Source organism: Sylvia atricapilla, chromosome 7 (genome assembly GCF_009819655.1).
Source record: "Sylvia atricapilla isolate bSylAtr1 chromosome 7, bSylAtr1.pri, whole genome shotgun sequence".
Lineage (NCBI taxonomy): Eukaryota > Metazoa > Chordata > Aves > Passeriformes > Sylviidae > Sylvia > Sylvia atricapilla.
Genome location: NC_089146.1, coordinates 5,434,305 through 5,446,869, shown reverse-complemented (window position 1 = coordinate 5,446,869; position 12,565 = coordinate 5,434,305). Strand labels below are relative to the sequence as shown.

The 12,565-nt window shown below is 47.6% G+C and overlaps 1 protein-coding gene across 1 annotated transcript in view; it reads right to left on the bottom strand.

Annotated features, from left to right (window-relative positions):
* The window catches only part of ADARB1 (adenosine deaminase RNA specific B1), a 67,300-nt gene extending 55,076 nt beyond the window's left edge, over positions 1–12,224 (bottom strand). The window contains exon 1 of the mRNA XM_066322498.1: positions 12,122–12,224. The gene's annotated coding sequence lies outside the window, so the exon portion shown is untranslated. The remainder of the gene's footprint in view (positions 1–12,121) is intronic.
* Positions 12,225–12,565: the final 341 nt, after the last annotated feature.

Genomic DNA, 12,565 nt, shown 5'->3' with positions numbered 1-12,565 from the left:
AGCTGTAATATACCCCAGAGTTTGACAAGACAAGCAAGGAAAACACCCAGAAGATTTTGAATAGGGGAGGAGGAGGGCAAGAGAGAGAGAAGATGCTGGCACGACCAGACACAGGTCAGGACTTGTGGCCTACATTACTCATACATGGAATCACAGTATCACTAAAGTTGGAAAATATCTCTAAGATCATGGAGTCCAGCTCTTAAGACAGGACCTCCATGTTCACAACTGAATCATGTTCCCAGGTGCCACATCTACACACCTTCTGAACACTTCCAGGGATGGTGACTCCACCACTGCCCTGGGGAGCCTGTGCCGGTGCCTGGCCACGCTTCCAGAGAAGATTTTTTTCCTACTAGTCAATCTAAACGTGCTCTGGCACAACTTGAGGCCATTTGCTCTGGTCCTGTCACCTGTTTTCTGAGAGATCTATCCCTACCTGGCTACAACCTACTGTGAGGGAATTGTAGGGAGCAATAAAGCCTCTCCTTGAAAGAAAACCACATCAGAGGTTTTCTAGACCAAAACTTGTGAGTGTATCAAAACAGTAACTCAAGACTACATCAAGGGCTGGATGTTGGGAGGCAACTCACACATTATTTTTCATTAACGTTTTTGAGTTCAGATAAAAACTGATAAATATGTTAGGTTATCTGAAAAGCTGAGTATTAAAGTTGTTCCTGATAGCAGACGAAAACAAGACAAATGGGAACTGAAATGTTCACTTACACCTATTTTATCTACGAAGTTATTTACATAAAGTAGCCCCAAAGAATCTCCCAGCAAGACAAACCTGAGGCTATTTTGAGGGGAAAAATTAATGAGAAAGTGATGAAAGTTCCGGATGACAGAATCCCAGACTGGTCTGGGTTGGAAGCAATCTTAAAGCTCATCTCATTCCAAATTGTGCCGTGGGCAGGGTTACCTGTGACTATTCCAGGTTGCTCCAAGCTCTGTCCAACCTGGCCTTGGACACATCCAGGGATGGGGCAGCCACAGCTTCTCTGGGCAACCTGGGCATATCCAACTTAGCTACCTCCTGCAAATCAGCATCGTGCCAAAGCAGAAGGCAAATAGAAAAGGACTTCAGGATGACAGATGGTACAGGGAGCTTGAAAGAAGGACCCTGAAGAGCTGCTCAGTTTAGAAGAACAAATCACTGTCTGACTGTACAAATACAGGGGGAAAGGGAAACAATTATCAATCCTGGAGGAGAGCACTGTACAGATTCAAAGGCAAGAAATAGTCTATGCTTTTCAGGCAGAATTGATACGTGCTGCAAATACTGGCAGAGCAAGCACACTGGATTAGCCCCAAGCACATCTATTCTTCTACAGCCTTCCAGAAAGCACATCCAGGTGGCCCCAGGAGAAGGGCAGAGCTGCCAGCTTTCCATGTGTGCCACAGGCAGGCAGCAGCCAGGCGGCACCCACCACCAAGGCAGCCATGAGCTGCAGAGGAAGGATGAAAAATCCAAGAGACACCAGCCTTCACCTGGGACATGGGGCACTTGCCTGTGATTCTGCTGGAGACCAGAGAGCTGTGTCTTCCCTGCCCAGCTGTATTTCCACTCCAGCCAAAAGCATAACCAGCCAAGATGCCTGCTGCCATCCTCCCCTTCTCACATACCTGGACCACCACCACATCCTTCCCTGTCTCTGCTGCTCCCAACATCTACAGCAGCACATGCATAAGGTCCAAGTATGACCCCACCAAAGGTCCCCAAGATTCTGAAACAGTAGCAGATTACCAAGGAGACCAGCACTGCCTCTGCACAGACTGTGGTGCACCTACTGCAGGTAGGAGGATGGAAAATCCCCGTTCCCCGGCACACCAACCCAGGGGAGCAAATAACTCCAGACACAACATTTCCTTCAGAACAACAAAACCACAGAGAGAAAGAGCCATTTAATGCCATCAGGGCAACTTAAGAGATTTCAGCCATAGAAGCAAAGAGTATCAGATCATATGCCAAAAAAACTCCATGTTGAGTGGAATTCATATTAGGAACCTACTTTAGTGACCTTTTACTGTAGTTATTTTTAGACTGAAGTTTTTATTCTGGACAAAGTACTGAAGATAAAATATTATACATATGCATGTATTTTTAATATATGCACATACTGCATGCATTTTCTGTGAAGTAGCAGCTACTGATTCAGAAATATAGTGAATTGGCTGTTCTCTCAAGGATAACCTATGCACTGTGAATATGCACTATACAAGAACCCAAAACTTAGCTCTGTGAGGTGAAATCCTCCAATAAGAACATCAGCAGCCTCCTAAGATAGATCCAAAAGTCATTTATTCAAAATTACCCCACTGCACACATGTTAAAGCAGTATTCACTAGCAATGCTGCCAGGACAACTGCTGGAGCAAGAGATGTTTGTATGCATTTTAAGTATCACTGGATGTAAAAACACCCATTAATACAATTTTTGTATTATTTTGTATTTTTACAATTTATATCCAGTTTGGACTACAGCAACATACCAACTTTGGGCAAGAAAACACTAGAAGACAGCAAGGAAGGTCTGTGACCCAGGGAGATGCACAAATATCTGAGCCAAAACCATAAATAATGTAGCTCAGCTACACTGAAAGCTACCAGTAGAAAAATTCCTTTCCCTACTTTCTACCACAGCACTCTAAAAGCTATGACCTTCAAATTATTGGCTATTTTTCTTTAGCTTTAAAAGCAGCCTGCTTCAGCTAAGCTGTTCTACAGATCAGGTGATACTCTGGCAAGAGACTAACAGTCAATAGCTATATTCCTCAACAGAGCTTTTATTACAATAATCAAATGTTGTACTTCCAGTTCCTTCCATATTCACTGAAAGCCATCAAGAGCAGTTCCTTAAGAAATGTTCTCACAGCTATCGGGGAACCTCACTTAAGTCTGGAAAGCAACCTTGAAAAGAAAGCAAATCTATTGAACAAAGCACTGAGGAAAGAACATATTGAAAGGGGAACAAGCCACAGCTCTTCTTGGGGTTGTTCTGTGCAGGACCAGGAGATGGACTCAGCAATCCTTGTGGGTCCCTTCCAACACTGGCTGTTCTGTAAACCCTGAACTTGAAAAAGGCTTCTGCTGAAAGCCAGCAAGGGCATCACAGATGCTGAGAGAAGCTGTGGGTGTTCATATCCACAGGTCTGGGCCCAAAAGCATCGTGGCTCACCTTCAGCTGAGCTGCTGGCTGAAGCCTGCTTCTGTCTAGAAAAAGTACACAAGGAGGCTAAGGGAGATGGGAAATAAGTGGTGGGGTTGGGAATACTATCCAGTAGCGCTGGGTATTACCTGGGCTGCAAAAAAACCCCAGTTAGGCATCACGATCTGAACCACAGCGAGGAGAAAAAAAAAAAGTACAGAGTTATAGGAACATTAGCTATATTTATTTAAGCCATATTCATTGAAGTTGCTAATAAATTATAAATTAATATGAAAAATCTACAAAACATAGTTGATATAGTATTTTCTATAACTGGGATGTGCCGGGACGAGCCTCCCTCCCTGCCGGCAGCAGCCAGGACTCGCAGCCGGGAGGCGCCGGCCCCGCTCGGTACCACGGAGAGCTCCCTCCTCCCGAAAATGGAACACCAAAGGTTTGCCACCAAACAGTCCTTTTCCCTCCCGAGCAGGGAAAAAAAATAAAACGGAACCATCTCACAGACTGCATCTGAGGAATTTGTAAGCAGAAAAAGTTCACTTGACAGCACAGAAGTTGCGTGCATGAAGAACGATGCTGCTGTCCAAAAAAATGAATAAATTATCAACTTGGCAATAAACACAAGCCAAAGCTCAAAAGAAGTATTTCATTTCCAGGCAAGTTCATTCATAGATCTTACTAATAGTGAACCTGATTCCTTTAGGAACTCAGGAGCAGCAGAAGGAAAAGCATATAAGAAGATTAGGTTAATACTATATTTAAGCATATGTAAGGACAGTGAATGAAATAGTGATTATTCACTCATTTAATTCAAGAAAAACAACCATTTACTACAATAGCTTTCAGGGGATAAGAGAAGATAAACTAGGCTGCACTAGAGAAAAAAGATCCAACAGAGCTACAGTAGTACTCACTATCCATATTTGTCAGCACTGAGATCTGGGGAAAAAGCAACAAACAAAGCATCAAAGAGGACAAACTACCCAAAGGTTTCCAGACTGATGCACCCTTTGCACTAGTTGGGAAGCTTTCTCAAGTCATTACCATCCTTATGGAAAACAGCAGAGCTGTATTTAACATAACAGATTTTAGCAAGAGTTTCAAAGGCACGAGAAAAAAAGCGATTTTCCGGATTTGATGGCAAGATCTGACAGTCCTTGTGAAATAGAGCAGAGGGGGGCTACTGGGCTTGAGCTCCCACCAGTTTGAGCATGTACAGTAGATTATGGAGTGAAGATAGGATTTTCTCCACTTTCACAAAAGCTTTTCCTGGGAGACTTCAGCCCTTTTTTGGCAGTACTTTGCCAAAAGCACAGGCACGGGCTCCCAACCAGACCTTGCTGCTTTTGCTTGCATCAGCTGTGCTCTTCTGTCTCATGTTCTTGAGAGCTGCTAATTCAGTGAAGGGTCCCGATTTAGCTTCTTATTAATCAAACTCTGAACACTCATTAGCGACGGAAGCACAATCCAATCACAAACTCGGAGGCAGTGGACATGCCCCATGAGCTCATCTCTGCACTCACCCTCCTCTGAAGGGAGCCTGTGCAAGCTCTCCCACCTCAAGCACAGAGGTGGAGACACGCAGGATTGTCACAGAATCATGGAATTATCAAGTCTGGAAAAGCTCTCTAAGACCATTGAGTCTAACCAGTAAGCTATGCCCCTGTGTGCCACATCTTCATGTTTCTGTAGACTCAGAAGCATGTTCCCGACTCCAAATAAAACACTGGCATACACACCCAACCCACAACTGCCAGGATCACTGGTCTGAGTTAAGCATTAATTTCCAGCTCCTCTTTGTTATCAAAACACAGTATCACATGACATCAAACTGCAGAACACCACTTGGCACTGGTGAGCGGCGGGAGACAAAAAGCATCTGTAAAAATATCACTACAAGGAGGTCTGGATAATACACATTAAATCCCAGGAAAGCCTATCTGCTCTCAGCACTGGAAGGATGGCTTTGCTGGCTATAAAAGTGCTTCTAACCAAGAGAGGGGCCACAGCCCCAGAGAAGACATCAAAGCCACCGCTGCTGAGAAAATACAAGCATTGTGCCACACAACTGCTCTGAAAAGCTTACAGGTACAAAAACAGGAATATGTTCTAGTCCAGCTGGAAAAGATGGTTCTGGTTTAACAGAGAATAATGACTCTGCAGTTGCCTGTGGCTCCACACCTGTGAACAACACCCAGACTTTGTGCAGACTCCACAGGCAACAGGTCTAAGGGGCTGCAAACCTGCACAGACTCAGCATCCAAATGGTGCTGTTCAATCAGCTGACACATTTTAGCTATCAAAGATACCAAAATTTAAGAGAGAGAAACACTACTTGTCTTCTTGATTCAGAAGCTATCGCAAAGGAGATCTCTCCCTGCTTAATATACCTTGGTAATTTCCATACTGTGGAAAACACCCATGCTACAAAGTGCTACAAAGGGCTTTCCAGGTGTAAACTTGACCAAAGGTTATCAGGGTTATAAAAGTGAGTAAGCACCCAACAAAAGAAAAGTTATCTCCTCCTTTGATCTCCCAGTGTGAGCTACTTGTGCATGTCAAGAGCAAGCTTTAAAACCTGGGGCAGTGGAGGAGGGATATAACCCTGGTTTCCTCACAGAGCCAGCTTTATTACAAGTTTCTCCCAAACAAAGCACAGTTCAGCCATCGGCTTATATTAATTCTTCTCATATTTCAGAGATTTAAATATACCACCATTGATCCTTTATCTTTGGCTGTTAAAAACATGGCAACTCTAAGGCCAAAAGCAGCATTAAAATGCGTTCTTAGTCTGGTTTTCATCAGAATACTTCTTTTTTTCTTTCTATCCTGTGGACCACACTCAAGTTCCTTCATCTAGAGGGCTGTACTTCCCCTCAGACCAAGCCTACAGAGGTGCTTTCCTTCAGAACTCCCCCAAGTCCCTGATAATTTCTGCTGCATAAATTTCACAATCTGTGGTCCGGACCTTGGTGTTTATGTTATTCCTAACTGGAGTCTTCTGCTAGACTTGCCTTATTTTACACTCATTTGCCACCTAATCTGCAAATTTTATTAATGAAAACATAGAGCTAATCATGCATTTTAATTAAAAATCCTACTATGCTCTAACTGGGAGCCATCTAAAGAGTTCTGGAGTTGTTTCATTAAGCACTCAGTATCCGTGCTTAGAATTTGAGATGAAAAATTAAAACACATTCTGATACAGAATGGTCTCTGCAAACAGGGTTTTATAAAACCTGCATCTAAAGAAAGAAGTCAAAGGTATTTTTCCCCTCAAATAGTTTTCCAGCAAACCATGCACAAAGATTAGAGCATAACTAAGTAAGGAAAGTGGCAGTGAAAGCTTAAGCTGAAAGGCTCATTTGCTAATAAAGTAGAAAAGATGAGTAACTCAACCTAAATCAAAATCAACCTCATTTCAGACACACTGAACACTTTCAGCAGAAGCCCTTCAGAATGGCAGAGGCAAGTACTAACTACCTCTGCAAACCCCAAAACCTACACAGACTAAATGGGAAAAAAATCCTCCTAGTTGAGGCTGCCTCTCAATTCCTATATAAAAACTTTATATTTACATTATATGTGACAAATGAAAGAAACTAGCATTTAGCATACGTGCTTGTTCTCTTTCTGATGAAATTTTAAACAGTTCATCTCTTTACAGAGTTGGTATGACAAAATTAATAGCAGAAAGGAGGAGCCATTGGTAAACTGAGTTCAGAACAAAGGTAAATTGACATTAGTATAGTAATTTTACCTAAGGCCCATTATAAAATTGTTTATGCAACTTTAAAGTATCATAAAAACAAAGCACCAGGCAGCAAAGTACTCAGAAAGTACCTTCTGCCCTGCAGCACCAAACTCACCTCCAAATGAGGAAGATTTCTACTTTAAATACAAAGTATAGTATATTCCTCACATGTTTCCTCCAAATGAGGATACTCAGGATACTCCTCATCTTACCTAGGTCCAAGAACTCCATTCTGTTAAAATCTCTTCAACTAAATCAAAAAATTCCTCAGCAATCTGCTGAGCAACCCTTCCTTCTGCATTTCTGCCAAAAGCATTCTGCATGGAAAAATCCTGACCCTGGTGCTTCCCTACACCTATAAAAGGACATTACTCCAAACAACTGCAAGAGCATTTACAGGGAAATTTCAAATCGTTTCCTTTGTGCTTCAGCCTCCAGGGGCAGGGTGAGGGACTGTACCCAAACCGTTTGTTTTCTTCCATCACCTATGATGATGCAAGAGTGCCTCTTAGATCACTCCTCTCCACTGTCACAAAGGAAAACAAAGGATAGTTAGGAAAATAAGGACCTACCTTTTACTAGAACTACTTATGAAACTTGACATCCTGTTTGTCTCACTACCACAGAGCTCCTCTGACATCCAATAATATTTGCACTCCAGCAACAGCTTTTCTTTCAGCAGAGCATTCATCTGAGATTTCCCTCCTCATGTATTCTCGTGCTCACACGACTTCCCAGTACTCACCTGTGACATATCCACTCTCTTGCCAAATCTGATGGACTTTTCAAGGTGTTGACCAATTTTGTGAAGGGCACTGAGGGTGTGATGCCAGGCAATGGGAAATCAAGCTTAGAAGCACAGGAAGACAGCCAGAGTTCCCAATAAAGACATTTATTATGAAGCAATCCTGAGCTGGTACAGACAGCTCTCTTCACTTCAGGAGACAGAGCCACAGACAGACCTAACCCTGGAGCATCAGGGAAGACATTTCTCCAAAAGAAAAACAAAGCACCCTTCCTCTTCAATCACATAAATCTTAAAAAATAAAAATAAAAAAAGTTAAAATAAAATGTAAAGAAAGAACGCAATCCACAAAGACAAAACCATAATACTGCACACAGGAGAAGCTTCTTGTCTCAGAGCTCCGTGGCACTTCCACAGATGCTCAGTATCACACAGAAAAAAAAAAGCTCGGCAAGAACCAACTTCCACCAGCACACACAATACAGGAAAGCAGCCTGACGTTCCCAAACCCCTCCAGCTGGGTGATACTCACAGAGGACAGCTCTGGAATGAGGTTCCAGGCACACCCTGGCTGTGCATCCGAGGGGACAGCACTGAGTCACAGCCCTGGGCAGCCAGCACTGACTCAGCCCTGAGCTCCTGCTGGGAGCACCAGCTCAAGGTAACCCCTTGAGCAGCTTTTGGGGAGGTGATGGATTCCCTTGGCCTGGGGACAGACACACACCACAGCTGGCCCACAGGCAGAGAACAGAAAAAGACCCCAAATCCCTTTGCAATCAGACATTCTTAAGAGGACAACTGTACTGAGCATCCTGTGAGCCCCCACAGTAACAGTTATATAGGTTTCTTTGTTGGTTTTGTTGTTGTTGTTGTTTTTAATTATTACTTAAATGCATACATGTGCTGCTGTTTTGGTCAGCTACAGCTCCAAATGCTCACATCTGGCTCCTGCTAGCTCCCACAGCCTGCTGACGAGCTCTTTAAGGACTGAAATTGCAAAACCAACCATTTCTCATACCTACCATACAAAAAACATTCACTAAAAGGATTTTAAAAATGTTAAACAGCAGGAAAGAGAAAAATACCCAGCCACGCTGTCTCCAAACAGGAAAGAAACTTTTGCTTTTAAAATGCCGTTTCACTTGCTTACATAATCACTTCACCAAGGTTTGTTTTTTCTGTTTGTCAGGCAGCATTTCTACTATAAAGGTATTTCCTTTAAAACCATGATACATAAACAACAGTGTCCACTGATAAATACAGCCCAAGCCCACAGTTTCAATCTTCAGTACTTAAATGTAAGCTGAAATTCACACTGCAGCAGCCGGACGGCCTGAGTTTCAAACATACCAAGCACCTACTGGTTTCAGAAGTCACAGAAATAGCAAGAGCTCTGGTCTCTCTTCATCACACCAGATATTCTCAGGCATCCAAGCAAAGACCCTCAGGGTCCTTCTCTGCCACGATTTCAAGCACAAGAGGCATCAGGAAACAAGATTTGCCTTCCTAACAAGGCACTCACTACAAGCACCTGGAGACAACCCATTTGAGCCTCACCTGAAACCACCCTGGCACCAACACACCACCCAGCCCTTGCAGTGAAAGAAACGTTCTCCAGTTGAAGCACAACCCACCACTGCCATCCCCAAAACCTCGAGTCACGAGTGACAACAACACTGACTGCCGAGAGAGCATGTTACACTCATGGTCTGTCCCAGGGCTCTCTCACAGCAGTGTTTGCCATCACCCTTTACAGCAGGAACCCCTCGTTCCCATGCAGAATCTCTGACCAGGCGACTGGGAACAATTCCAGGCAGCAGTGTGGCCTTTGCCAAGTGTAGACATGAGTTTATCAGGGAGTAGCAGAGCCTCACCCGGTCTCAGTCCCAAAGTGTCTAAGACAGTGAGCCCAGCCATTTAGGTTTTACTCACTTAAAGCAAAACATGTGTGACTTTTAAAAGAGAAAAAAGTAGTCCCATTTAGTTATAATAAAAGTTCTCCTGAAGACCTTTGTGCTCATAGCAAGCCAGAGTCCTGCCACTGAGGGTTTATGGAACTGCATTTCCATTCCCAAAATACATAGAGCCCACAAAAGGGAGCTAAACTTCCAACTGAGCAGATGAATCTGGATAACTGGGGGCAATATTAAAGTGAGCTGGGGTCTGTGAGCACAGTGTGATCAAAGCTATGAGACACTCCTGTTTCAAACACTGAGCACAATGACCTCTCTGGTACCTTCTCAGAAAAAAAAAACCCATAGAGCAAACACTCTTCCTGCTGAAAAAGTTGGCTATTTTTTCTCTCTCGAGCTGAGGAGCCAATGCTCTTGAACATCAGCAACACAGAGAAGCCTTGGCCAGCATGCTGGCTGCTGAAAACAAAGTCCAAAAGCCACGTGCACGTGAGAGGCTGAGCCAATGCTCACCCATCATGCTCTGATAAACCACACCACAAAACATGAGAAAATTCCTCGTGCCATCCTGGCTCCTAACTCCTGAAAGCAAGAACGGTGTGCTCACACAGCTGCACCCTGGGACACTTGGGGAAGGCACCCCAGGAGGGACCAGCACAAGTGGAATCACACCCAAGCTGCTCTGTCCTGTCTCATGGAAAACTGTGGACTTGGAGCACAGAAAAATGGGGGTCTGGGCTGAATTCATGGAGGGCAGTGCCTCAGAGCAGGCACCTGGCAGAGCCCACCGCCAGCCATCTCCACATGAGCATGGATTTCATGGAAAAACCAGGACTGCTCAGCTTTGGGCTGTGAGAGCAGCAGTGGGAAGCTTTTCTGGGCAGCTGTGCCAGCCCTGAACAGGGAGGGTTACTGAGCCTTGCCTCTGGTCAGTGCACACAACCACACAGCGCAAGGGCCAAGAAACACACTTCACTGCAGAAGGAAAAAGAAATGTTAGACAGAAGATTTGGCAAAACCCCCGAAGGCATCTGTCTCGGACATCCCAAAAGTAACAACAGTCATTCAAGATATGACTTGTTTATACTACGAGGCTCATTACACAGAGGCCTGCCTATTTTTAGAGGTAGATATCGCTGCAATTGAGTGCTAGATAAACCCAAACAATTATTTTAAAGGGGTATTCCATCACTAATTATTCTAAACATCTTGTGCGTGCAGGAAGGTTGTACTGCTGCCACTCTCCAGCATAAAAACAGCTGGGAGAACAAGGCTACAACTTCACTCTCAGGAGCGACAGAGTAACTCACAGAGCCAGCAGGGTGCCTGGGAGACACCAACAGCTCCAGTAAACTCACCATCGCTTCAACAAAATTTAAAAAAACAGTAAGAAATGGGACCCTAATATTCTTCATGCTAAAAAAATACGTGAAGTCGTTTTCTTTCTTTTATGTTTGGTTTTCCCCTTCCTTTTTCCACCAAAAAAAAAGGTAAATAAAAATTTTAAAAGGAAAAAAGAGGGGGGAAAAAAGCCCAGGCCAAGGACCAGCACAGCTGATGGTGGCTCATCCATGGATTCTGTGGTTTCCCCAGCCTGAGTGCAGAGTCCTGAACGCTCTGTAGATAAACCCTCTGTGCCATGACCAGTGGTTCCCTCCCCTGAGTCCTGCGGGGTACGAGGTGAAGGAAGATGGGCAGAGAGCAGGAGCGGCCCAGCCCAGCGGTGCCCCTCGATCACCAGGCACCATACAGGTGCCCTTCGGAAGCCTTTTATTTCTGTTATTTTAGGCAAACCGGACTTTTAAAAAGCACAACCACAGATGTCACGACTGCAGTTTTGCTCCGGCACAGCACAAATCCAACCAAATCCCAAAGGAACAGCGAAACCCACCGGGGGCCACGGCAACAGATGGAAAAGGGCTCCGGTGGGGTTATCAAGCCGGGAAGGAAAGGCGCTGGGATGTGCAGCCGCGTTTCACGCCCGAGCTGCTCTCCAAGGACGCGCCGCCTCCCCACTGCAGAGGGCGGGCGGCGGTGCCGGGGGCGGCCGGACCCGGCGACGCCGGAGGAGCACGGCGCCGGCCCGGGGGGGCATCGGGAGAAGGGCAGGGCAGCCGAGCCGCCCCCCGGGGCAGCGGGGACCGGGGGTACCCCGCCGCCCCGCTCCCCGCGGCCCCGGGGCTGGCGCCGTGACGGGCGGCCGGTCCCGCTGGGGAGCTGCGCCCCCCGGGCCGGGCGGCCGCAGCCAAACTTCCCGCGGTACCGCCGGCCCCCAAAACCGGCCTCGGCTCCGCCGCCGCGGCCCCTGCCCCGGTGAGCCCGCCCGGGCGCCCGCCCCCGCCGGGAACGGCCGGGCCCCGCTCCGCGCCGCACTGCGCCCCCGCACCGGCACCTCCGCCGCGGCCCGGCCCGCCCGGCCCCCGCCGCTCTCAACAGGTGCGGGGCGGCCGGGCCAGCAGGCGCCGGCACCTGCCACCGCGTCAGGACCTGGACAGGTCCCCCGGGGCGCTCCCGCCGCCGCCGCCACGGCCCGGGCTCACCTGTCGCCGCGCCGCTGCCCGGGCCCCGCCGCCGCCGCTCCGCCATGCGCGGTCCCGGCCGAGCCCCGCGGCGGCCCCGCTGCGCCGCCGCCGCCGCCGCGGCTCCGTGCGCGCGCCGCCGCCGACGTGCAGGCCGCGCCGGGCCCGCCAGGGGCGCGAGCCCCGCGCGCGCGGGGGCGGGGCCGCGGGCGGCTCCGTCATTCCCATTGGCGAGGCTGAGAGCGAGCGGGGGCGGGGCCGAGGGCGCTCGCGCGCGGCGCAGATGGCAACGGGGAGCGAGGGGCGGGGCCGGCCGCTCGGAGGAGCGGCGCTGATTGGGCGGGCCAGGGGCGGAGCCGAGCCGGAGGCGGGGCCGAGCCGTGCGCGGGTCGCGCCCCCCCGCGCCCACAGGCTGCGCCCGGGCACGGCCCCGCTCCGCCGGGACCCGCGGCCGCCGCACACGGA